General features: G+C 50.3%; 1 protein-coding gene across 3 annotated transcripts in view; it reads left to right on the top strand.

Annotated features, from left to right (window-relative positions):
* TSPAN9 (tetraspanin 9) overlaps window positions 1-26,875 on the top strand; it is a 231,747-nt gene that overhangs the window by 23,737 nt on the left and 181,135 nt on the right. For 2 of the 3 annotated variants that reach the window (XM_034935188.3, XM_034935187.3), the window contains one exon: window positions 2,708-2,774. The exons of the other annotated variant lie outside the window; for it this stretch is intronic. The gene's annotated coding sequence lies outside the window, so the exon portion shown is untranslated. The remainder of the gene's footprint in view (window positions 1-2,707; window positions 2,775-26,875) is intronic. 3 annotated transcript variants of the gene reach the window in all.

The raw sequence follows: 26,875 nt of genomic DNA on the forward strand, positions 1-26,875 counted from the left end.
TCAGCTCCTTGCTTGCAAAATGAGGATAACAATACCAAGTACTCAGGGTGTTGGGAAGGAGCCATGAGCTGATGTATGTGAGGCACGTAGCTCAGGGCCTCATATACAGCAGGTGTGCAGTAAACGGTGGCTGTTATTTATAACCTCGTGGAGGAGACTGGACTAATATGCTTGGAACAAGAGAGGACAAGACTTCTTTTCTCTGCCGTGAGGGCCCAGCCTGCAGTGGTTGTCATCCTCACTGACTAAGAGGGAGTGGATCTAATCCAGGTGCATTCGCCTGGCATTCAGCATCCTGCCTGTCTAGCCTTATTGCCACTCTCCTCCCTCCTGGAACCCTTGGTTCTAGCCAGACTTATCTCCCAAGCATGCTTTGCGCATTCCTTCTTGGCCCCTTAGTTGATCCTCTTCCACCTTCCTGGATAGTTCTTCCATCCTTCTCCTCTTTCAAGACCTTTCTCATGTCTGAGCTCCTTTCAAGACCCTGGCATCCCATCCCAAATGAACCTCTTTTTCCTGGGAACCCCTGTGGCATTTTCTGTCTTCATTTTGCTCCTGGCCTTTATATACTTCCTTGGGTGGTTCTCTAGTGAACTCCACAAACAGTGTATGTGTCACATGTATAAGAGTCTGTGCTGGGCTGGATGCGGTGCCTCACATCTGTAATCCCAGTATTTTGGGAAGCTGATGTGGGAGGATCACTTGAGCCCAGGGATTTGAGACCACCCTGGGCAACACAGTGAGGCCTCTGTATCTAAAAAATTGTGTGTGTGTGTGTGTGTGTGTGTGTGTATATATATATATGTGTGTATATATATATGTGTGTATATATATGTGTGTATATATATGTGTGTATATATATATATATATATGTGTGTGTGTGTGTGTGTATATATATATATATATATGCCAGGTGTGGTGGTACACACCTGTGGACCTATGGTCCCAGCTGGAGGTGGAAGGATTGCTTGAGTTCAGGAGTTCGAGGCTTCAGTGAGCCATGATTGTGTCACTGCACTCCAGGCTGAGTAACAGAGCAAGAATTCTGTCTCTTAAAAAAAAAAGTCTGTGCTAAGTTCTGATGCTGCAAAAATAAAAAAGATAAACGTCCTTTTCTTCATGGGGCTTATAAGCCAGTAAAGAGTTGAGAAACGGGTTCGAAAGATGACAGTTCAAAGGACAAGGCGAATGGCTTCTGAGAGCAGAATGTTATGTGGGTTGAAACAGTTCAGTCACCTTGATTGAGGAGCACCGTTTCATGCAGCAAGTGGTGGTGGACATGAACCCCGGAGGGGAGCTTGCATTTCAACAGAAGGAGGAAGGATCAGCCTGGGGCTAGGCACTGAGAAAGTCGAATGGTGCTTGTGAATGGTGCAGGTGGGCCAGGTGTGGCATGTGTGCAGGGAAGCCATGGAGGAGAGGTTGGGCAGGTAGACAACAGCTGTATTGTGGGTGGCCTTCAGATCACCAGCCAAGAACTTTATCTGTCCATTCATTCTTCCAAGAGAACTTGAGTGCCCACCGTGTGCCAGCATTAAACTGGTGCTGTGGAGATAGCCATCAACCTTGGGAGGCCCTGGGAAGTTTGCAGGTTTTGAGCAAGGGTAAGAGAAGCAGGGCTGGGCTTAAGGAGGGTGAATCTGAGGTCTGTGAAGAGGGGACATCATGGTAGGGAGAGTGGCTGGGCACTTGTGAGGAATGGTGAGGAGGCAATGAACCTGAGACATTTTGGAAGTAGGATCAGGATCATTTGTAACTTGATTGGATGGGGAGGTGAGGAAAGGATGAAGGTGAAGGGGGATTGAAGCTGATTCTGTGCTGGGTGATTGTGAAAATGCAGTGCCATTTGCTGTTTCCAGTAGGCATTGTTTCGTCCACTAGATTGCAAGCCCCTTCAGGGCATGGATTCTAACTCCCTCTGATGTTCTCCTTGACCCTGAAATCACTGCTGTGAGGCACAGAACAGAGTAGGCACAGTGGACCCCTCACGATCTCAAGAAATGAAGCTTGCACTTTCTGGCATCCCAAATTTGTATCCACAGCAATATTTGTTCATGGGCCTGGCTTTCTCCGGAGTCATGTTTCTGCAGAGTCAAATGTTTCCTGTATATATCCTCACACCCCAAGTTAACTGCCCTTTCAGTTTCTGCTGCAGTTTTATTTCTCACTTGATGGCCATTTTCCACCAAGTTTTTATTGCTCCATAAGAGTAACTTTGAATGTGGTAGAGATGAAAACAACAAGGTGGCCCTTTCCTTTATATTGACCTCATAGCGTACGCAATGCAAACACATCTCAGTGAGTTTACACACTTTTACATATCTTGAAACTTTGGGTCACTTGTGAGTGGCCAAAATTGTAATATTAAATCCTTGGATGACAAAGGTCTACCCCAGGGATGACAAATACATGGTGAGGATTCTGTTACTTCTGTAACTGCCCGTGGCAGACATCACTAATCAATCGCAGCTGTCTTTTCTGCTGGGCCAGGGCTTGGGTTCTGCTCATAATGCCTTGGGTACCCACCGCCAACTGAGTGGCATTAGCACACTGCCTTCCTGTTTGCCATTTCTGGCCTTCTCCATTTGTTGAGTGAGCAGTTTCTTGGTAGGGGACTGCTGCCCCAAAGAGTGGTCCTTGATGGACAGAATTCACCCGGGAGTGGCTTCTTACCAAAGTGATGACCTAATTTTTTGCCTTCCTGCAGGAATATCCTGGAACCTTCTTTTGTTTGTCAGCAGCCAAGGTGTTTCCAGGAAGTTCAGAGAGAACAGGTCAGTGTTGGTCCGGGTCCATTGTGGGGTAGGGCCTCTGAACGTCTGTGTGTTACAAACTCTGTCTGAAGTCAAGGTCTTTCTTGCCCTTTAACTGTGGGTTGGGCAGGATAGAAGAGGATGCTGACATTTTCTAGTTGTCGTGCCCTGACTCCTGGCTTTGATTTTCTAAGCTCCTTAAATTGGGCTTTGGGGGCCAGGCAAGAATGATCTCCTCCCCACTGTTTCTGATTGGTGGCTGATGGTACTCTTAGATTCTTTCTTGGCCACCCCATTTGTGTGGAGGAAGCCTAGGGAGAGGCCTGTAACTTCCTGCTTCCTGTCTCCTCCCAGCAGGCTTGGGAGCCAGGGTGGAGGGGCCTCCCACAACAGGCCAGAAGAGAAGATGCAGGAGTCCTGGCCAATCCTTAGTGTCTCCATTTTGCTCTGCCCACCGCCCTCCACCAGGACCCCTACGGGGCCCTCTTCCCTGATCCTCCAGGCTCCTGGGGGTCTTGCTGATGGTTTGTTCATTGTTCCTAGCACTTGTGCATCGAGGCCTCCGCTGTGCCAGACTACAGACCAGGCAGCCAGACAGTGGGGGTGGACGGTGCTGATTCAGGTTCCCTTGGGGTGCTGTTTACTGACCTGGGCCTTTTTATGTTTAATTTATGTGTGTTTTCTCCTGCGGCTTCTCCCTGCTGGGTGATTTGTAAAATCTTACCTTCCCTGAACCCAATGGTGTAGTCGGTGGAGCAGGGAGAGGGGGTGGAATGGTGCTGGCTGGTGGCTCATCTTGCCAAAGATTCTCTTGTCTGTGAGTTCAGCAGGGATTATTTGGTGTCCCACGAGTGGCCAGGAACCTCTTATTGTCCTGCCGTGCCTTGCACTTATACCTAGGATGCCAGTATTCATATTTGTCATCATGATCAGACTCAGTTTTAGACCCTTTACAAATGTCCACAACCAATTTAACTTAATCAGATGAAGTTATAATTTAAATCTCATTTAACTTTCACAAAGGCCCCGTGGGGTAGCTGTCACGTCCTCCTCCTTTACCAGCGGCAGCAGGTAAGGCCCACATAGAGTTAGCCGGAGCAGGGGCTCCAGCCCAGATGCTATGACCCTGCAGCGCCTGCCTTTTCTAATGCAGACCTGCGGCTGTTCTTAAGTGACTCTGGGAATCCGCTCCAGGTCCCTCCCTGAGCCTGCTTGTGGCAGGAATGCCTGAGCTCCCATTTTAAGTCCTCCTCCTGCCTCCCTGGGGCCCGGATGGGTGTCTGCTTTCATTCTTGCAGCTCTGGGATTTGAGGCACCGCGTATATCACTGGATGGTGCAGTGCCGCTAGGCACGTGGGCCTGGGTGGAGGAAAATCAGTCTGGTGAAGATCAGGCAGTAGCCGTCCAGGTGCAGTGGCTCACGCCTGGAATCCCTGTGCTTTGGAAGGCTGAGGCAGGAGTTCAAGACTAGACTGGGCAATATAGTGAAACTTTGTCCCTATTTAAAAAAAAAAAGACCGGGCGGCAGAGAGGGAAGGACTTAAGGACAAGGGAATGACCGTCCTGCTGTGCGGCACGTCCCCCACATCCCGTGGGGCCTGTTCCTGGTGGGCCCTGCCAGACAGAACTTGGTGAAGGGCTCCCCAGGAGGCCTGTATGGCCTTGGGGAGACACAGATAGCCCCTGACGTCACCAGCCGTGTCTATCCAGATGACCGTCTTTCCTCTGTGCATCTGCGTTGAAACCCAAGTGAGGGAGACGTGAGTGGAGGCCTCAGCAGACAGGACGTTGATCCTCTCTGATGGCTGTGGCTCCAGGGGGCTTTGGTTTTGCATTTCTCGTCATGCTCTGGAGCCGTGCTCTGGGATGTTGACCAGCTCTGGGGTGGGAGGTTCTTGTCCTGGCTCCTGCTCCTACCTGTAACTGCTGTGCGAACTTGGGCAAGTCGATTGGCTTCTTCAGGCCATTTTCCTCACCTACAAAGCGGCAGATTGGGTGACCCACTGCCAAGGTTCTTTCTGGCTCTGCTGGAGGTGGTTTCTGAGGTGGGATGAGTTGGTATGCCTGGGTTTTGGCTTCCAGTCCTGGGCCTGCCTTCTGCCTCTGACTAGTGCCTTCCCGGCCTCTGACCTGGAGGTGGATGGAGGAGGAAAGAGTGAAGTTAATGAGTAAACTGGAGATGCTGACTTCTGATAGGAGCAGACTGGGGGTGGAAGTTGTTTGTGGAGATGGTCCCCTGCCCCGTGAGTAGCGAGTGGCGGGGTCCTACTGCGTGACTTCTGTCCTGTGTAGACGGCTCTGCTGTTGATTTGGTTTAAACTCTCTTCTTCGTGCCCGTGCCTGAGGCAGTGAGGAGTAAGCCTCCATTGCTGGACTCCAGCCCTGCATGTTAATCATTTCAACTTCAATCATAGCCACAGCATAACGAAATGAGAATACCTGCCTGGAGCAGGTTAGCTTCCAGACTCTCTCCTTGCTCTCAAACCAAAACTGTAACCAGAATTTTAGCCTGAACCAGGAGGGTGCTCTTCAGAATGGGAAGGAGATAGAAGAACCCCTTTGCTGGCATCTGGAGTTGGGAGCATGATCCTATCTGCATTTCAACCCGATACTTTGGAGCCAAATGTAGATTTTTTTTTTTTTGGCCTATTGTTTAGTATTATCTGTGCTTTGATTTACCACACCCCTTCCGCCCTCTGTTTTCTCTCAGGCTCCCTTACAGTGGATGGCTGGAAATTGATGATACTTTGAATATTCACTCACTTTCTGAGAGTCTTGTGACCATTTCTACTCTCAATGGTCATCATTTTTAGAACATCTGATCTTGTGTTAGGAACAGGAAAAGATCTGGTAGAGAGCAGTCCAGGGGGTCCGAAGAGTCAGGAAGCTCAGTAAGTGCCCCCTGAAATCCTCCCACCTGCTGGAGAGGCTTTGCTGTTATTGCAGGAAGCCTGGAGGGTCTTGTGGCCTTTGGGGTACAGGATCTTGGTGAGGCTTTGGCCTTGTCCTTAGTAGCTTAGGGTTGCTGCTAACTCTTACAGCACGTTTGTGCGAAATTTGAAAAATGGCCCTTCTTCAGGTTACAAGCAAAAATTAAAGTGAATATATTATTGTACAGCTGGAACAAGGTCCAACTGTGTCTGAGGCAACCCCCTTGAGCCCTCGTGGGCAGTGACCCTGGCTGTGCGCACACTTGGAGGCACGCCGCCTCCAATCATGGGGTGCACATGTTGCTGGAAACACACACAGTCTGGTCCCTCCCCTTGCAATGTGGGGAATGTGTCAGGTTCAGAGTCAGGGAGAGGGCCTCTGAGGACAGTGAACAGGTGAGGGAAGTGAGCTGGGGTGGGAGGGATTCTCAGAGCAAGATTGAAACAGGGTGCAGCCATGCGCATGTGTGGGTGTTAGTGACTATGTGCACACTTGCCTTACATGTGTGTTGGGTGTGCTTGCATGGGTTTGTGTGGGAGGGCACTCTGCATTGTTTTGGCAGTCAGTGGAGGGGCCCACGTGTGCACTCTCAATAGATCAGTATAGGCCAGACACAGTGGCTGTCATCTGTAGGCCCAGCACTTTCGGAGGCCAAGGCGGGAGCATTGCTTGAGACCAGCCTGGACAACATAGTGAGACCTCGTCTCTAATAAGAATATAAAAAAAATTAGTCAGGTGTGGTAATCAGTGTGTGCCTGTAGTCCCAGCTACTCAGGAGGCTGAGGCAGGAGGATTGCTTGAGCCCAGAAAGTTGAGGCTGTAGTGAGCCATGATCGTACCACTGCACTCCGGGCTGGGTGACAGAGTGAGACCCTGTCTCAAGAAAAAAAGGGTCCGGGCATGGTGACTCACACCTGTAATGCCAGCGCTTTGGAAAGCCAAGGCAGGCGAATCATGAGGTCGAGAGTTCGAGATCAGCTTGTCCAACATGGTGAAACCCCATCTCTACTAAAAATACAAAAATTAGCCGAGCTTGGTGGTGCGCACCTGTAATACCAGATACTCGGGAGGCTGAGGCAGGAGAATTGCTTGAATCTGGGAGGCGGAGGTTGCAGTGAGCCAATATTGGCCACTGCACTCCAGCCTGAGCAACAGAGCAAGACTCCATCTTGGAAAAAAAAAATGTCAGTATATACCTGTGATGTGAGTGCCTTCCCCTTAGATGGCAGGGTAAAACCTGGACACGGTACCTGGGAACCCTGCTGACGGCCTCTCCCCTGGCCACCTGCCAGTGTGGAGACTGAGGCTTAGGGGCCCAAAGCTCTCCGACAAGCCCTGGGGGTGGCAGTGCCAGGGACAGTAGGAGAAGATCCTGCCTCAGCAAGTCCCCAGCCCCGTCTCAGGGCCAGGCTCTACAGGAGGGCTCAGAGGGGCAGGGTGCCCAGCTGAGTTGGGATGAGCTGTGTCTTTCCGGGCGTGTGAACATGCAGGATGACATGTTTTGTTTTAGAGAAAATGAGGCAGAGGTCTGGGCTTGCAGTTCTCCACTTGTCTTAATCCTGGGAGATTCTAAACAGCTGTGTTTAAAAACTGGACATGCAGATTGCAAAGACCTGAGTGAGGAGGAGCCATTGGGTCCCCCAGGAAAACAATTAGGTTTGAAGCCAGAGTTTGGATTTGTTCGACCATTTTGAGTGCTGTCTGCAGCATGTGGGACCTGGAGGCGCTTACAGCATCACCCATGGTGTGAGTCACTCCAAATTAGCAGCCATTTCAAATTGGCTTCCACTGACTTGCTGCTGGGGATGGGTGGGGCTGGGGGGGAAGCTCCAGGCCTGGCTGTCACCCATCATCCAGGCCGTGGCCGGCAGAGAGGGGAGGGGGCTGGAACAACCTGTCTTGGCTCAGCCTGCCCCCACTGTTGGCCAGAGAAGCTGGAGCTGGTGGTCTGTGAAGGTCTCCTGGACGGAGCAGTTCGTGCCCGCAGTGCAGGGAGAACACTGGAGACCATGCAATTCAGGGCATGGTTGGTGGAACTTTTTCTTGGCATCCATTTGAGAAACTCAGAGGGGATCAGGCTGGGCCTTGAGGGAGGGCTGGGATTTAGGGAGGGAAGAGAAGGGTCTCTGAGGGGTTGTAGTGCTGGCTGGGAGCTTGGTTGGGGTGGGGACAGGTGTGGCCTGCAGGAGAGGGTGAGCTGTTCCGTCTGGGGCACCTGACATACTGCTTGGAGCAGCTCAGGCGCGGGAGGCTGGTGGTGGGAGCCAGTGTTGGTCTTTGAACAGTGGAATGACAGGATGAAAAGGGACATTATAGGCTGGGTGTGATGGCTCACGCCTGTAATCCCAGCACTTTGGGAGGCCGAGGCAGGCGGATCACGAGGTCAGGAGATCGAGATCATCCTGGCTAACACGGTGAAACCCAATCTGTACTAAAAATGCAAAAAATTAGCCGGGTGTGGTGGTGGGTGCCTGTAGTCCCAGCTATTCGGGAGGCTGAGGCAGGAGAATGGCATGAACCTGGGAGGTGGAGCTTGCCGTGAGCTGAGATCGCGCCACTGCACTCCAGCCTGGGTGACAGAGTGAGACTCCATCTCAAAAAAGAAAAAAAAAAAAGAAAAGGGACATTATAGGAAAAATTAGATTGTAGCAGAATTCAAGGTGAATTTTTTTTTTTTTTTTGAGACGAGTCTTGTTCTGTCCCCCAGGCTGGAGTGCAGTGGCGCGATCTTGGCTCACTGCAACCTCCCACTCCCTAGTTCAAGCGATTCTCCTGCCTCAGCCTCCCGAGTAGCTGGGATTACAGGCATGTGCCACCACGCCTGGCTAATTTTTGTATTTTTAGTAGAGACAGGGTTTTACTATGTTGGCCAGGGTGGTCTTGATCTCCTGACCTTGTGATCCGCCCGCCTTGGCCTCCCAAAGTGCTGGGATTACAGGTGTGAGCCACTGCGCCTGGTCTCAAGGTGAATTTTTTTTTTTAAAAGCATCCTTTTGGCTGGGTGTGGTAGCTTATGCCTGTACTCCCAGCACTCTGGGGGGCCGAGGTGGGAGGATCAGTTAAGCTCAGGAGTTTGAGACCAGCCTGGGCAACATAGCAAGATCCTGACTCTATAAAAAATTAAAAAACGTAGCCAGGCATGCATACCTGTAGTCCCAGCCACTCGGGAGGCTGAGGTGGGAGGGTTGCCTGAGCCCAGGAGTTTGAGGCTACAGTGAGCTGTGATCACGCCGCTGTACTCCAGCCTGGGCAACAGAGTGAGGTCCTGTCTCAAAATAAATAAATAAATAAATAAATAAATAAATAAATAAATAAAATAAAAGCATCCTTTTTTTTGTTGCAAAATAATAAAAACTCATTATAATATCCAAACATTACATAAATTATAGAAGAGGAAAATCTCCCCTAATCCTACCCATCAGAGATAATCACTGTCAATACTTTGGTTTGTATTATTTCCAGATATTTCTGGATAGACTAGCATCCAGCCGTCCACCTATTTATCTTCTCAATTTCCATAAATAGAATTGAATTCCACTTACTGTTTTGCCCGTTCTTTAGGCATCGTTTCACATCAGTACATTCAGAACAACCTTATTCTTTTCCGTAGTTGCGCAGACTTGCTGAATGGATTTTGTTCCATTCATCACTGAGGTCTATGCTGCATAGACCACCCCAAAATATAGTGGATTAACACAAACACCATTTTCTTTGCTTCCAGTTCTACGGGTTAGCCTTTTGGGCTGGTCTCTGCAGTCTTGCCTGGGCTTATTAATGCGGTAGCAGTCAGCTGGTAGCTCTGCAGGCCCTGGACAGCTCAAGGAAGCTTCATCATATATCTGGTGGTTGGTGCTGGCTGTCAGCTGGGCTCCCCTGCTACATTGTTTCTCACTGTCAAGGAAACTAGCCTTTCAGGTGAAAACAGTCTACAAGACCTCTTAATATCTAGGCCCTGAAGCCTCACACACGCATTGTCTGTTGATTGCTGGTAAAAGCAAGTCATGGGACCAGCAGAACTCCGGGGGCGGGCAGACTCCACCTCTTGGTGGGAAGGCTGGCCACGGCACAAGGAAGGTATGTGTGTTCCAGGTGGGGAGGACGCGGACATGCGATCCCTCCCTGTGCCCAGAAGCATGAGGAATAGACCCCACAGGTAATGAGGAATAATGAGGAATAGACCGCAGAGATAATGAGGAATAGACCCCACCGATCTTTGGAAGATAGTGCAGACCCCTTCTCCTCCCAGATCACTGTTCATCCCCAGATGGGTCATCCAGGGAAACTGGCAAACACTTGATCTTCATGTTGGGTGTCCTTTGAAGTGGAGTCAGTGTGTTGTGTGTGTGCACGCGGCTAGCACTGGCAGAGGCTTGGGCTTTGTAGTAGACAGTGTCTCCTGCCCTGTGGCTCTGAGAGCTGTAGAAGTCAAACCTTCCTGCCCTCTGCAAGCTGCCAAGAGCTTGTCTTCTTGGTACTCCCTGCTAATTTTCACGGCATCTCTGAAAAATGTGTCAGTGAGCGACAGGTCTTAAACAAAGCTAGTCCGGCCTTCCAGGCCCAGGCGTCTGCTGGGATTTTATTCATTCATTTGCCAACCACTATGCTCCAGGCTTCCTCCGCATCCGCTCATAACCTCGGATATGAAATAAGAGGGCCCAGGCCTATGTGATTCACAGACTCACTTTTCCTTCTCAGGCAACTCACAATGGACTCGACACCGTGACTTCCCACAAGGTGTTCGTTTTTATATTTAGTTTTCTCATCACCTGCCTTAGTGGCTGTTCCCTTCCTGTGAAATGTCACCAATGGCAGGGAGGCAGGAGGAGGCAGGGGAAGAGCCAGTGATGGGTCATTAATGCATCCCAAACCCCAGCTTAGAGGATGCTGCAGTGAAGCTGCTGGTGGAAGAGTTCTCCCCAGCGCCAATCATTCATCAAACTTACGTCTCCCTGGAGATCCGAGGCTGGACCTGATGAAATGCACTTTCCCGTGCAGCAGTGTTCTTTTGCCTGTCAACTGCTGGGTGGTTTTTGCATTCATCAAATAAGAACAAAGGCAGAGTGGGCTTAACGCGTTTGAAATCCCCTTGGTGTTTTATTGTCTCCCTGCTCCCCCTCAGCAGCTTTTAGTAAAGAAATGTTTTGTAGCTGAAAAGGTTCACTGTGAAAGCATTCTGCACCCCCACAACTCTGCCTCTGGCCTGGCCTCTTCAACTGTGCTGTGGGAGAGGAGGTGCTGAAGACTGTGTTGGAGGAGGGAGTATGGCCTGGCACCGCAGCACCCTTGGGAGCTCCCAGTGCCTCTGGGTGACTTGGGGGTGCCAGCATTGTGCTCCTGTTGCAGGGTTAATGAGCTGATCAGCTCACAGGTTTTATATTAATCAGTGCTCAGTGTTGACAAAAACATGCAATGCTGACTGTGCAAACCTTTGAGAAATCTGGCATCACGGACAAGAAAAGAAACCTCAGCAACTGCTTTTGGCCATAGAATTGGAAAAAACTGGATAGAGCTCCTCAGCCTGCTCCAACTGAGGGCTCGCTAGCTTGAGGCCTGTAGCAGGTAAATTCCCCAGAAGCAGAGACCTGCGAGGCCCTCCCTGACTCCTTAGTTCTCTGCTTAGGTCCCCACTCCACCCCTCCATTACTTGTTCTCCATGGCTGTGAGGATGGATTCAAGTCATACTGTCAGTGAATCAGTAAGTCGTTACTGTGTGCTTTGATTCCTCAAGGGTCTGAGGCATCTTTTGGCCCAGGTGCTCCGTGTGATAAGAGAGCTTTAGCCAAGTGTAAAGTTAGGTCAGTCCCCAGCTCTTTCTGCTCATGGCTACAAATGTCTATTTCTGTTTTACCCAGTTCCCTCGTAGTTCCCGAGGGCCCAGTCCTGCAGCACCTATAAAACCCAGGAGAGGGCTCTGAAGGCAGCAAGCCAAGTAGGAAGGGATAAGATTGCTACAGATACAGCCAGAGCCCCCTGAGAGGAGATGCCTGCCTTGACTCAGCAGGGAGCTCTCACTGCTGTGTGGTCACACCTAATTTGACATAAAAAATGACGCTACCCACTTTCATCATCCACCTTACCCACTGCTTATCCAAATGGGTCTCAGTTGTTCGGCACATTGGATGTCCCCGTAAGGACAAGGATGGTCCTTCCCTGAGGATGCTCAGTGGACTCCCTGGGCGCTGAGGATTGTTCTTCAGGAGCACAGTAGCAACATCTTCGGAACCAGTGTGTGGCTTTCCTAGAGAGGCCGCAGTCGACTGGCTGAGAGGGAGGTTAGAAATGAGTAGGCAGACCTCCCTGCCACCACGCCCAGGGCTGGGGGAACTGGCGAGTGCTTCCAGCCTGCTCTTGGCCTGGACACTGCAGGCTGGGCCTCTTCCTGCGAGGAGCTCACGTTCTGATGTTCAGATTGAACCTGGAACATGGAAAGCATTCAGAGTCCTGGCGTTGACCTGAATCATACACATTGTCTTCTCTGGGAATACTTTTGGGGCCGCTGGCCTTTGGGATGCTGACATGAATTGTGGGACACACTTAGGCCAAGAAGGGAAGCCACAGAATTGCCCCCAGTTCTGGGAGATGGGCTGGCAGTCTGGTTTCCTGGGCCCACCTTCCAGTTGGCTTTGGTTGTGCTGTGCCCATCAGCCGAAGTAGATGGACTTGACCCTGTCTTTGGGGGCCAGGCGTGGAGGGCAGTAGGGATCTTGAGTGTGAGCCCCCATCCTGATTCTGGGGCAAGGGAGAAGGTGAATTTGACCACAGGAAGAAAAGTGGAGAGGTAGGGTCTGGTCTCCAGCTCACCCATAAAAGCTGGTGAGTCTCCGAGTGCCCTCAGGTCTGTGGGGAGGGCATCAGCTGCAGTTCCTGATTCTGCTACAGAACGTGGATGGGGGCTGCGGGCTACCTCATGCCACCTCCAACCCAGCCACAAGTTTCTGTTGCAGGGAACAGAGGGCAGATCAAATGGATCCCCCATTAGAAGAGTGCCTGACATAGAGTAGGCCTTAACAGATATTTGTTGATGGGAGATAAGAAGGGGATAGTGAGTTACAGCTATGGAAAGAAACTCAACTGGGCCAATCACAGTTTGAGGGATTGAGGGAAAGACCCCATCCTACCTTAAAATGCCTCTTCACTAGCTTGGCCAGCTGGTGGAACCCCTGCCGTTAGATGTTTGTTCTTTTGGAGGCTCTTTGGTTTTCAGGAGTCTTCTCTTGATTTGCTTTGTTTTATTGTTAATTTGTACTTATTTATTTATTTTTAGAGACAGGGTCTCGCTCTGTCATGCACGCTGAAGTGCAGTAGCGCAATAATAGCTCACTGCAGCCTCCAACTCCTGGGCTCAAGCAATCCTCCTGCCTCAGCCTCCTGAGTAGTTGGACCACAGATGTGCAACACCATGATTGACTAATTATTATTTATTTGCAGAGATGGGGTCGCACTATGTTGCCCAGGCTGGTCTTGAACTCCTGGCCTTAAGGGGTTCTTTTGCTTCTGCCTCCCAAAGTGTTGGGATTACAGGCATGAGTGAGCCACCACGCCCAGCCCAGGAGTCTTCTCTTAAAATGCCACAGCCTCTTGGAGAGGCTTCCTGTTTCTAGCAGTGGCAGGAGATCAGCATGGCCTTTTGGAGATGAAATCTAAGAGGTAGGGTCAAGCCACCCCTAGATTCCTGCTTTCTTTGCGCACCTTCCCAACACTGCCTCTAGAGGAGAAATTCCCAAACCTTTTCTTTTTGTGGAAACTGCAGCAGAGCAGAAGACTCCAGGGACCTCCCCATGCCTCTCCAAGAAAATTATTGCCAAGCAGTCCTCATAGGCATTCATAGGATGATGGCGTGGCTTTAAAGAAACACCTAAGGGAATATCTGTTTTTTTGGGTGGTTGTTTTAAATCAGTTATCTTCTTGTTGTTGTTGTTGTTGTTGTTTTGAGACGGAGTTTTGCTCTTGTTGTCCAGGCTGGAGTGCAGTGGTGCAGTCTCGGCTCACCACAACCTCCGCTCCTGGGTTCAAGCGATTCTCCTGCCTCAGCCTCCCGAGTAGCTGGGATTACAGGTGGCTGCCACTACTCCTGGCTAATTTTGTATTTTTAGCAGAGATGAGGTTTCTCCATGTTGGTCAGGCTGGTCTCGAACTCCTGACCTCATGTGATCCTCCAGCCTCAGCCTCCCAAAGTACTGCGATTACAGGCGTGAGCCACCACGCCCGGCAAAAATCAATAATCTTTAATACAGTCTTGATTCAAGTCAGGAACTAGAATATAGATACTGCCACATCCTAAACCCAGTGCTGTAGGGACTGGTCTGTGCACCTGCTGTTTCTGAGACCTTGCAGCCACCTCTGCCTCCCGATTCCCCACGACTCCAGGGTCTGCGCTGCCTGCTAGAGAACTGACTTACTGGCATGGGACTTCTGCGGCCTCACTGGCATTCTTAGAGGCAGGGGCATTTCTAACATCTCTCCTAAGTATCTCTTGTGCGTTGTCTCTTTATTCCTTCTGAAGAGCAGAGGTCTTGGTTTTCCATTCACTGGTGCTTTCCCTGTTTTCTCATTGCCTGGCACCTGGTGGACACAGAAATATTTTTTGAATGAATGAATGAATGAATACTGCACTTGTGATCTAAGAGAGGTGGCCCTAATCTCGTCCATTTCTCCAGGACACTTAGACACTTGCTTGCTTTAAAACCACCCATCTTCATATCGCAGGGGTTTCAAACATTTCAGGAGAGGCAGTGAGGATCTTTCTTTCTTTCTTTCTTTCTTTTTATTTTGAGACGGAATCTCGCTCTGTCGCCCAGAGTGCAATGGCATGATCTCGGCTCACTTCAAGCTCCGCCTCCCGGGTTCACGCCATTCTCCTGCCTCAGCCTCCCGAGTAGCTGGGACTACAGGCGCCCGCCACCATGCCCGGCTAATTTTGTTTTTTTGTATTTTTAGTAGAGACGGGGTTTCGCCATGTTAGCCAGGATGGTCTCGATCTTCTCACCTCGTGATCTGCCCGCCTCGGCCTCCCAAAGTGCTGGGATTACAGAGGATCTTTCTTAAGTCAGGAGCTCCTTGTTAAAGTGTCCATGACTCTGGGAGGGGAGTTATGCTGCCTTTCCCAAAAGAGGTGGCGAGGACATTGAGGGAAGAGGAGGCCACTGCTCAGAATTTCACGCTGAGGATACTGAGGCTGGCTTTCCTTGGGTGTCTGGGCAGTTCAGCAGACGAGGCTGGAGCCAGGCTTTCTGGATTGTGACCCAGATTCTGTCGTTTCTCTCCCCCTCCCATGCCTGCTCCCGTCTTCGTCAGCTCGACCCAGGGTCACCTCAGAGCTCCCAGCAGAGTCTGTGGGCAGCTTTGGAGGAAAACATGCGCCCAAAATGGCCAAATCTATGAGGACTTGAGAGAGGCACGTGTGTGGCTATTTTGGGTTTGGTGGGCTGAGCTCAGATCTCTCTGGCATTCCCAGCCACTGGCTTCTGAGAATTGAGCAGAATGGAAGGATGTTAAAAAGTGAGGCTCCAGGAGCAGCCCAAGAATTTGCTCATTCTTCACCTCTGGGAGGAGGTGCTCACCCCGGAACCCACAAGGAGGAATGGGGCTGAGGGAAGGGACTATGGCAGGGAGGGGGCAGGGGAAGAGAGGGAAAGTTCAAGACGATTTCCTCTTCCTCTTCTGTGACTTCCTGGAGGAGGGGTGGCAAGTACAGTGCTGGCCCAGGGCCAATCTTATAAGGTAGCAGGACTTAGAGCCCAGAGGAACGGCTCCCCCCACAATCCATGCCTCTGGGGGAGTTGCCTGGTAACAGCCATTGGCTGGGGTGGTGCATCAGCCTCTCTGCCTCTCTGAATGTCTCTTTCAATTTCTCTGTCCTTCTCCCACATCAGGCTAGGGACAGCTCTGGTCTCAAATGATTGGGGAGTCCTCATCTCTTTCTCCCTTCCCCAGAGTCAGGCAGAGAAGCCCCTTTCACTCAGTGCACATGAGGGAGACATGTGAGCACCTCCTCCGTGGAAGTTCAGGAGCTCAGTGATGCCGGGGTCTGTCTTTGCCCCTGAGGAGCTAGTGTGGACGTGTGGAGACACGCATGTGTGGATGTGCATCGATGCAGGACGTCAGCCAGAGTGCAGAGTGCAGAATGCAGCCGGATGTGACAGGCAGAGCGGGTCAGTGGGAAGAGCTGCCCAGTAGGAGTCAGGGCCCCCAGCTGGCCTGGGGCAAGTCATGTCATTTCTTGGTGCCTCAGATTTTTCCATCGGTCAAGTGAGGGGTTTACGATCTCTGAAGTCCTTTCTGGCTTAAGAGTTACCTGATTCCAGGAGTTGCAGGGAGAAGAACCTTAAAGATGGGTAGAATGTTTTCATTGCCTCTGTCTTTGTTCCAAATGGGGTCTACCCTTGGACCCATCTCAGCTGGGTTGTTCCCATGAAGAGGGGGCAGGCTGAGGGCTCAGGTGTTACACTCGGATCCCAGACCTCGCTTCTGTTCTCTGGACCCTCCTGTTAGGAAAACTGCCAAATTTGCCTTTAGATTCAGAAAATCAGTTGCACCTGTCTAGAACAAGGTGGTTCATCCTTGGCATGCAAGGGAGGGCTGAGTGACTGCCTGAGACCCACAGAGCCTGCTGGGGACTGACATCTGCTCCCATCCAGCCTCATTCTCCGCTTAGAGTCACTTTGTCCGTATTGTTTCTGTAATGCCAAATTACTTGTAGCTCTTTCTTCCTTTCCCAGTCATGAGGTTTCATTTTTCATTGTTCTCAGTGTGATCTACCTTGCTTGAAATGCTTCCCGGATATGGCATTGTTTTTTTTTTCTCGCTCTCTCTTTTTTTTTTGGGATGGAGTCTCACTCTTTTGCCCAGCCTGGAGTGCAGTGGAGTGATCCCGCCTCTCTGCAACCACAGCCTCCTGGGTTCAAGTGATTCTTGCTCCTCAACCTCCTGAGTAGCCACGTGACTATGGGTGTGCGTTACCACGCCCGGCTAATTTTTGTGTTTTTAGTAAAGATGGGTTTCACCATGTTGGCCAGGCTGGTCTCGAACTCCTGACCTCAGGTGATCCACCTGCCTTGGCTCTCCAAAGTGCTGGGATTACAGATGTGAGCCATGGTGCCTGGCCTATTTTATCTCTTAACTGCATTGTTTTAGCAAATTTGAAAATTTGCTCAGCTGTTGTTTAAGTATTTTTCCGTCTCCACTTCCCTCTCCTTTCTTTCTGGTACCCCAATTATATGGATATTTGACTGTTTGCTATTGTCCTGTAGGTTGCTGATGTTGTTATTTTTTCAGTATTTTTTCCTTCTGTGCTTCATTTTGAATAGTTTCTATTGCTATGTCTTCAAGCGCACGGATCTTCTGCAGTGGGTAATCTCATGTTCAATCATTCCCTCTGGTGTATTTTTCATTTCTGACATTGTATTTCCCATTTCTAGACATTCCATTTGAGTGTTTGTTGTATCTATGTCTCATCATGTTGATGTTTTCCTCTGCATTCTTGAGCTTTGGAGCGTACTTATAATACTTGTTTATTTCATCTTTATCTACTAGTTTCATCATCTCTGTCATTTTTGGGTTTGTTCTGTTGACTGATTTTTCTGTTTATGATTTTTCTCCTCCATATTTTTCTGCTTCTTTGAATGTCTACTGATTTTTAATTGGATGCCAGATCCTGTAAATTTAATGTTGATGGGTATTGGGTTTTGTTATATTTCCTTGAGTGGTATTGGGCTTTATTCTGGCATTCATTTAAATTACTTGGGCTCAGTTTCATACATTTGAGGTTTGCTGTTAAGCTTTGTTAGGGTAGACCCAGACCAGCCTTTAGTCTAGGGCTCATTTAGCCTCACTGCTAAGGCAACACCCTTCAGAGGATTCTACCGAATACCCTGTGTTTTTGAGGTCTGTCCACTCTTTTTTTTTTGGGACAGAGTCTTGCTCTGTTGCCCAGGCTGGAGTGCAGTGGCACAATCTCAGCTCACTGCAAGCTCCGCCTCCCGGGTTCACGCCATTCTCCTGCCTCAGCCTCCCGAGTTGCTGGGACTACAGGCGTCCGCCACCACGCCTGGCTAATTTTTTGTATTTTTAGTAGAGACGGGGTTTCACCATGTTAGCCAGGATGGTCTCGATCTCCTGACCTCGTGATCTGCCCGCCTTGGCGTCCCAAAGTGCTGGGATTCCACGTGTGAGCCACCGTGCCCGGCCAAGGTCTGTCCACTCTTGCTGGTGGGAATGTGAACTCTGTCTGGCCCTGTGTGTGCTCCACAGATTGTTGGGCCTGTCGCTTTCCAGTGGTTCTTTTCTCAGTCTTGTGGATTTCACCCCACTGGTGTGCAGATCAGCCAGAGAGTCCGGGTACTCTTCTAGAAGTCTCTTCGCACTCTCTGCTGTCCTCTCGTCTCTGGTATTCTGCCCTAAGAATCTTAGCTGCATGAACTCTAATTCCTGTCTCCTCAACTTGGTGAGACCTCTGGACTCCATTTGGATTCCTGTTGTCTGAACTGCTGCGTGGAAGCTGCCTCCAGGAAGTAAGCTGGACAATCAGAGGACTTGCCTGTTTTGTTCCATTCATCTGTCAGGGATTGCAGTCCTGTGTTGCCTGTTGCCCGATGTCTGAAGTAGTTTCGTGTGTTCTGTCCAATTTTTCAGTTGTTTTAGGTGGGACGGTAAGTCCAGACCTTGTGGCTTCACCAGGGCTGTCCCCAGGAGTCCTGCATTATTTGAAGTCTCACCCCAGGCATCACCTCCTTTCCTGGTGTCATCCTTCTGCACTGGGGTGGGTGCCTCTAGGAAACACTCCTACAAGAACCCATAAGCAGCATGTTCTTTTCCCCTTACTTAATTTATCTAGCTTTGTTGTTATCTCTCTAAGTTGGCTGTGTCTTTGAGTACAAAGATGATATGGCGTTTTTCTCATCATCCCTTGTACCTAGCTCAGTGCTAGGTGGCCAATGTTTGTTGATTGAACAAGTAAATGAGAATAAATGGAAGACAATATAAGTGAACCATGCTTCATGGTTACTAAGAAGAACAGTACCATCCCGGGTGTGGAGCTTGGGCTCCCAGGAGCTCATATCACACCTGTAGCATTGGGTTTACTTAATTCTGGTTGGGGCATTGGCAAGTCTGAAGTCATCTGGAGGAGGGTGACTGGGAGAGTGGAAACTACACTCCATAGGAATTGGATGAAGGATTTGGGAATGTTCATTCTGTTGGGCAATTGTCTTTTATGGAGTACTATTGGAGGGGGGCATAATAACAGTTTTCCAACATGTGTAGGATTGAGGACTGAACTTAGGACTCTTGGTGAAGGATTCTAGGCCATTAGATTTGGGTCTAGGTCCAGGAAGAACTTTCTGAAAATTGAACCATCCAGCAGAGAAATGGGTACCTTGAAGATAGTGAGCTCCCTGTTGCTGCTGGGATTTAAGCCAAACCCATGTCTGTTGCTTAGGGATGCTGTGTTTGGAGTTGTAAAGTTAACCAAGATGTTGCATGAGGTATCTCTTAGATGCCACTCTACACAATTTTGGATCTTACTCCTCCTCTGAGCCCCATGATTCATCCTCTGGCAGCCTCCCATCCCCAGCCTACACACACATCCAGAAAACACACCTGGAATGTGCTCCTTACTACTGTTTTATGAAACAAGCACCCCCTGTTTCCTGCCTAAAGTGGATTCTTCTCGGGCCTCGCGGACTGGCTGCTGCCACCCCTGGGCGGTGTCTGTGCTCATCTCCATCCTTCTGACTTCGGCCTGACTGGCACCCCATTGATCTGGGTCAGCCCCTTCTGTCAGCACCTTGTCCCATTGTTTCCTGTGTCTGGAGACATAGTGCCTTTGAGACAGAGGATGGCTCTGATTAGCCCGTTGTTTTCCCTGCTCCCTGGTGGCTGGGGCTCCCAGCGAAGCCTGGCGGCCTTGCTGCAGCCATTCCACTGCTCAGGAATATGGCTCTGAATGGATACTGTCACCCTTGATCTGTTCATCTGCTCCTTTCTCTGGGTCTCATGTCTCTTCCCCTAGGGTCTTTCTTTTCCTCGGACTGGAAGCTCCTGAGGAGGTGTCACCCCACTGGGTCAAGGATGGTTTGCTGCGCATTGTAGAGGCTCAGTTAGTAGTGGTGCTGGCAGAACTCTTGAGAGAATCTTGGACGCACCTGCTCTTTCCCCCTGCTTTTTTTTTTTCTTTTTTTTTTGAGTTGGGACCTTATTCTGTTGCTCAGGCTGGACTACTGTAGTGTGATCATGACTCACTGCAACTTCTGACTCCTGGGTTCAAGCAATCCTTCTGCCTCACCCTCCTAAGTAGCTGGGACTGCAAGCTCATGCCATCATGCCCTGCTAGCATTTTAAAAATTTTTTTGTAGAGGCGGAGTCTTGCTATTTTGCCCAGGCTGGTCTCGAACTCCTGGCCTGAAGTGATCCCTTTGCCTTGGCTCCCAAAGTGCTGGGGTTATAGGTATAAGCTGCTTACCCTGGCAAAGGAGGAATTTTTTTTTTTTTAGACAGAGTCTTGCTCTGTCACCTAGGCTGGAGTGCAGTGGCGCGATCTCGGCTCACTACAAGCTCCGCCTCCCACCAGGTTCATGCCATTCTCCTGCCTCAGCCTCCTGAGTAGCTGGGACTACAGGTGCCCGCCACCACGCCCGGCTAATTTTTTGTATTTTTAGTAGAGATGGGGTTTCACCATGTTAGCCAGGATGGTCTCGATCTCCTGACCTCGTGATCCGACCGCTTCGGCCTTCCAAAGTGCTGGGATTACAGGCGTGAGCCACCGCGCCTGGCCCCAGGGAGGAATGTTTTTTTGAGAGCTATTGCACAGCATGGTGACTACAGTAAATAATAACATGTTGCATATTTCAAAATTGGATCTGGAACAGAGGTCACTTAACCCATATTTGTGGACTGAATGAGTGAGCCCCAGAGAGGGACATCCCAGTGTCCAGGTGGGCAGGACAGTGTTCCACCCAACCTGCCCATCTTTTGAATGAGGAAGATGAACTCACGAGGTGAAGCCATGTGCTCCAGGCCACTTGCTGTTAGGTGGGAGAGCCTGTCTAGAAACCTACATGTTCTGCCTCCTAGTTTCCAGCTGGTTCCCTTGGGGGATGTCAAGACAGTAATAAAAACATGATATAATCCCAGTCAGCGTTGACCAAGTACATTCTGTCGTGATGTGCACAGTTTTGTCCTACTTCTTAAAATGCACTCACTGAAAAGAGATTTCCTGAGCCTGTTCTCTATTCCCCTTGGCTGCATCACCAGTTCCTGCCTCAGAACACACTTGCTCTCAGTGTGACTATGATGAAAATATATTCACTATTTTTGTCAGCCTTGTCCGTGGTAGCTGTTGTCTGCATGCTGTTTTAGGTCAACTAATATTTTACCGAGGATTCTTATGTTGGTTATCTTTCCATTCCTCACGTGCTTATGCGTATGGGATTTGCTCACTTATGCTTTAGCTGAACACTCATTGAACACTTCTGGTGTGCAGGCAGGCTCTAGGAACCAGGGACTCAGTGGTGAATCGGACTGGACGTGCCCACCTGGGGACCTCAAAGGTCCTGACAGCTGGGTCCCCAAGGCAGGAGCTGTGTCTCTGTGACTCTCTCTGTGGTTTCCTCTCCACACTCAGGACCCCTAAACTGGGACTGCAAGTTGGCCTGGGGGATGCTGCTGGGAGAAATCATTTTGGGGTCTTTGTCTCCGTAGGGCTCCCCACCATGCCATGCACGAACATGTATTCCTAGACACTGCTCCTGTTGTCTCTTGGCTGTGACTTTGAGAAGTGGCTGGGATGAGGCAGCCACCAGCCTCAAAGGACTGGCACCTGGAGAGTGGGAAAGTGGGCTTAGGGCTTGTGTTTCTGGTCCCAGCCTCTGCTTGGTTCACACTAAGTGTCCTAAGCCTCATCCCACAGATATTTGAAGGGCTCCTCTGGCCAAGCACTGCTCCCGGCTCTGGGGCTGCAGGAGTGAGGAAAAATCCCTGCCCTCAAGAGCTCATATGTTGGTGGAGGAGACAGACAATGAAAATTGGTGTATATCAGGAGGTGGCAAATGCTATGGAGGACAGTAAAGCAGGGCAGGACGGGAGGATGAGGCGGGGTCAGGGAGCCGTGAAGGCGTTACTGAGGAGCTGGCATTTCAGGAGAGACTGGAAGACAGGGAGGGAGTGAACCTGCGAACATCTTGGGGTGGTGCCTCCTGGGGCAGCGGGAGCAGGAGGTGGGAGCACATGAGGCCTGTTCAAGGCTGGTACAGCTGGAGGGGAGTGAGCAAGGGGAAGGTCATGGGATTTGGATTATCTAGGCCATCTTAGGGGCTTTAGCTCTTATGGCAGAAGAGATGGGAGCCATGGAGGGCTTTGAGCAAAGGAGTGGGAGAGCTGGCATACATTTCAAAAGGATTGCTGTGGCTGCTAGGTAGAAAATCGGCTAAGTGACAGTAGCAGTACTAATAACTGTTTTTTTTTTAATTGTTGTTGTTTTGAGGTAGGGTCTCACTCTGTCACCCAGGCTGGAGTCCGGTGGCATGATCATGGCTCACTGAAGCCTCAACCTCCTGGGTTCAAGAGATCCTCCCACCTCAGCCTCCTGAGTAGCTGGGACTGTAAGCATGTACCACCACGCCTGGTTAATTTTTGCATTTTTTGTAGAAATGGGGGTCTTGCTATGTTGCCCAGGTTGGTTTTGAACTCCTGGGCTCAAGCATTCCTCCTGCCTCAGCCTCCCAAAGTGCTGGGATTACAGGCGTGAGCCACTGCGCCTGGCCTCTAATCACTGTTAGCTACCAAGTGCTTATCGTGTGCCTGGCTCGGTGCAGACCCTTTGTGGCACCTCATTTAATCCGCCCAGCAACTTTACTCCAATTTACTTAGCAAGAAGTTCAGAGAAAGTCAACATTTTGTCCGAGGATACAGAGCTAAAAGGTGGTGGAGCCAGCTGTCAGCTTAGGTCAGGCAGGTTCCAAAGGTTGTGCCCTGGACTCTTGTCCATATTTCCAGAGCAAAAGGACCGGTCATTTAGGACAACAGTGGACAGGCGTGTGGGGGTGATGGGCAGGGGGACCCTGTTCCTGTTCTTTGGCTGCTCTCAGGCGTTCAGCTAGTCACCCTGGGAGAGGGGTGAGGGCAGACCCTCTCCTTTAACTCACTTGTGTGGTAGGAGGAAAAGCAAATTGTTTCCAGATGAGGGGAGGCTGCCTGGGGAGTGGAATTTGTGCCCCGTCTGCGCACAGCAGCCTCTCTGGGCCTACAGGACCCTGTGTCTTTGTGTTCAGACAAGACCTGCTGTGTAGAGGCCTGAACTTTCTGCCGCTTGGGCTCAGCGCCCCGAGGCAGGCAGATGGAGGAGTGCGGCAGATGTGCCGTCCTCTCCCAGGGGAGGGAAGCTCCTTCTGTTTCCGAGTGAAGTCTGGGCCAACATGCCCCCTATTTTACCTATCCCTTTCCTTCCAAGTAGTTCAGATCATTTTCAGAACGTCACTTCCATAATCCTTATATTTATTGCTCCCTGAGGAAGTAAGGAAGATATTTTTCCTTGTCTTAAAAAAAAAAAAAAAGCTACAGGCTGGAAAAATTGGGGTCAGAGAGTAAGGCTGGGGTGGAGCAAGGGAGGGAACCCAGGAGCCCAGGCCTCCGTGCAGCTTGCCTTGAGGGGGCAGGGAGGGAAGAGGCGAGCTGAGCGGGAAACAGGGGCTTCTGGATTTGGGGGTGCTTCCTTTTCTGTTAACCGTGTGCTTTGGTGTCTGAATCCCGGTGGGGTGAGGGTCCCTGCCCTACCTAGTAGCTGTCTCAAGGAGTGAACATGCCCCTGGGGGCCTAGGGCCTGCTTTGTGCGAACGCGTGCACACACACACACTCACGCATGCACACACTCACACATTCACACACGCGCGCGCACACTCACACGCTCACACACACTTTCACACACTTTCACACACGCTCACACACTCACACGCTCACACACACTCACATGCACACATGCTCACGGACACTCATGTTCTCAGGTGTGCTTGGTCCCATCCACAGTCATCACCGCCTCTCTTACCCTCACGTGCTCATTCGTATGTGCAGCGCACACTCAGTCTTGCACACACACACTCATATGCCCACTTACCCCTCACCCACTCCATCCTCACCCCATGTGCACCTACACATAGCATGCACACTCGCTCTTGTGCGTGCACGCACACACACACATGCCTGCCCATGCTGTGGCTCTCACACACACGTGCGTGATTGCTTAGTTCGCCTGTGCATATACCCACCTATACCCACAGGGAGGTGTTTGGGGGACACATGTCAGAGACGGGCACCAACAGCTGGCAGCTGACTTGGCATGGGAGTTTCTGACAGTGGTGGAGTCCCACAATAATGGCTTTTAGCTTACCACATCCTGTGCCTCAGTTTACCCCTCTTGTATAATAGAGAGAGCTTGGAGAGACTGAGGACACAGGAGACACAGGTGGTTGAGTGTTCTGAGATCTGCAGACTGGGAGGCATTATGCCTGTAAAATGTAAAGTTCACAAAGGCAGAAACTGGTGGTGGGAAGGGGAGGAGGTCCTTGGAAAGAAAGATGGGACTGGGCCTGGTGGCTCACGCCTGTAATCCCAGTGCTCGGGGAGGCTGAGACAGAAGGATCACTTGAGCCCAGAAATTTGAGTTCACCCTCAGCAACATAATGAGAACCCTGTCTCTGCAAAAAATAAAAAAATTGGCCACACGGGGTGGCATGTGCCTGTAGTCACAGCTGCTTGGGAGGTTGAGGTGGGAGGATCACCTGAGCCCAGGAGTTCGAGTCTGCAGTGAGCCATGACGGTGCCACTGCACTCCAGCCTGGGCAACAGAGTGAGACCCTGTCTCGACAAAACAAAACAAAACAAAACAAAACAGTAAAAGAGGTGCCCCTCCCTAGGCTTCCTGGCTATATAGCGCCAGGCTGCAGCTGGCTTCTCAAGCTCAGGCTGACTGTCTTCCCCAACCTTGAATATGTACCATCAGCAAAACCAAGACCTTGGCTGCAGAGCCCTTGGGGCCCTGGGGATGGAGGGTGCATTGGTCAGTAGGGTGGAAAAGGACCATTTTGGGAAGGAAAGGCTCCCTCCTGGCTGCTCAGATCCCAGCGGGTTTCCAGCCACAGAAGCAAAGCAAACAGGCCCCTGACTTTGTTTCTATTTCAGAAACCTTGCCGCCACCACCACCACTGCTGCCACCGCAGAGCACGAAATCATCACGGGGCTGTGGAAATCCAATTAGACTTGAGCCGCCGGCGGCCCCCTCCTTGGGGAGTGGGGGAGGGAGGCTCTATCTAGAAAGCTGCCTCCACAAATTTGAGTTAGAGTGGTGGAGGGGCCAGACTGTTACTCATCCTTGACTGTTTCTTCTGACCTCGAAATCCAGCGAGTGAAAATCTGCGTGAAAACCTGAGGTCTGCCAGGCGGCACTGCAGGGGGTGGGAGTGGCCTGGAGGCTGAGATGAGATCCCCAGCCTGTTTGGCTGCCTGATGGGTTGACTCAGGGCCTTCGTTCCCAGTCTTTGGGCCTGGGATCTTTCTGAGCCTTAAATCTCTGGGTTTCACAGGCTGGGGTGAGGAGAGAGGGACCAAGGACAGCAGACCCCCAGTCCAGCCCCCCTATCCCTGTGACCTTCATCTGGGGCCATGCATGCCTCTTGTTAGGTCTGGCTTTCCCTTTCTGTTTGGGGCACTGGCTTCGTGGTGGCCTCTTCCCTGTGGGACTGCCAAGCTGCTGCAAGGACCTTTAGGTCACCCCCAGAGACAGCCTTTTGCTTCAGTGTCCTCATTCTTCAGGCTCAGATTGGCTGTATTTTATTTATTTGTAAATTACCTTGTTCCAGAAAAGGTGGTCAAAACAAATCCAGATACCTGGTGATATCGCTAGTGCTACCTGGGCATGAATTCATTTTTTCCTGGCTTGAGTTTCAAATGTCAACTGGGACTCTTGTCTCTGTCCAGGCCCCCAAGCCTTTGCACATATTCCTGCTGCCTGGACCAACCTCGTGCTATTTATACTTTCAACTCTATTCCTAAACCCAGTAAGAAACTCCCCAAAACCTCCATACCTGATCCTCACATTTCTGGATACTCCTTGTGTACTCAGTTTAGATGTCACCTCCCTCCACTAACTAAGCGTTCCCCTCTGGGTGGAGTGCCTTTCTTGTGTAACCCCATAGCACCTGTGCTCACCCCTGTGCTGAAGGTATTGAAAGGAATAAGACACAGTCTCTCCTCCAGAGTCTGTGGCGTAGACAGTGAGTCATCGGATGCTACAATGTGCTGTGATAAATGTATCACAGGGACAGTGCAATGGACCACATAGTAGGTACTCTGTGAATATTTGTTGGTCTTGCAAATCTGAAAAAACTATTCATTCTGCATTCACACTTCCTTGATATTTTGGCTTGGTATAGGATCTCAGCTAGGTTCCAGCCCCCTATCCTGTGCAAAGCATTGCTTAATTTTCTTTTAAATTCCAGGGTTACTCTCAAGAAGTCTAATGCCATTCCAGTTTTATTCCTTTGAAGGTAGCATGGCTTTTCTCTCTGGAGTCTCTGGTGTCCCGTGGAAAAGTCTCTCTGTCTCTAGTGTTCTGCTGTGTCACACATGACGTGATTTAGTGTGGCTCGACTTTCATCCACTGTGGATCCTTTCAGTCTTGAAACACCCACTGTTTAGTTCAGGGAAATTTTCTTGAGTTACTTCACCGATGGTCTCCTTCCCCCGTTTTCTCCTTTCTTTTGGAACTCATAGAATTTAGATATTAAATCTCCTGGATTGGTCTTACAATTTTATTTTCTTTCCTATCCCCCTCCTTTCCTTTCCTTTCCTGGAGATTTCTTCCACTTTATCTTCCAGCCTTCTATCGGGGTTTTTATTTTAGTTAGCAGATTTTTAATTTCAAGAAATTTTGTTTTCTAAGTATTTGTCTTTTATAGCAGCCTTTTGGTTTTGGTTTCATGGGTACAATATCATTATCTTATTTGTCTAAGGATATTAATGATAGTTTCATTTTGGGAGGAAGGATTCTTTTTTTTTTTTTGAGATGGAGTCTCGCTCTTGCCCAGGCTGCCGTGCAGTGGGCGGTCTCAGCTCACTGCAAGCTCCGCCTCCCGGGTTCACACCATTCTCCTGCCTCAGCCTCCCGCGTAGCTGGGACTACAGGCACCCGCCACCATGCCCAGCTA

Source organism: Pan paniscus, chromosome 10, assembly GCF_029289425.2.
Source record: "Pan paniscus chromosome 10, NHGRI_mPanPan1-v2.0_pri, whole genome shotgun sequence".
NCBI classification, from domain to species: Eukaryota; Metazoa; Chordata; class Mammalia; order Primates; family Hominidae; genus Pan; species Pan paniscus.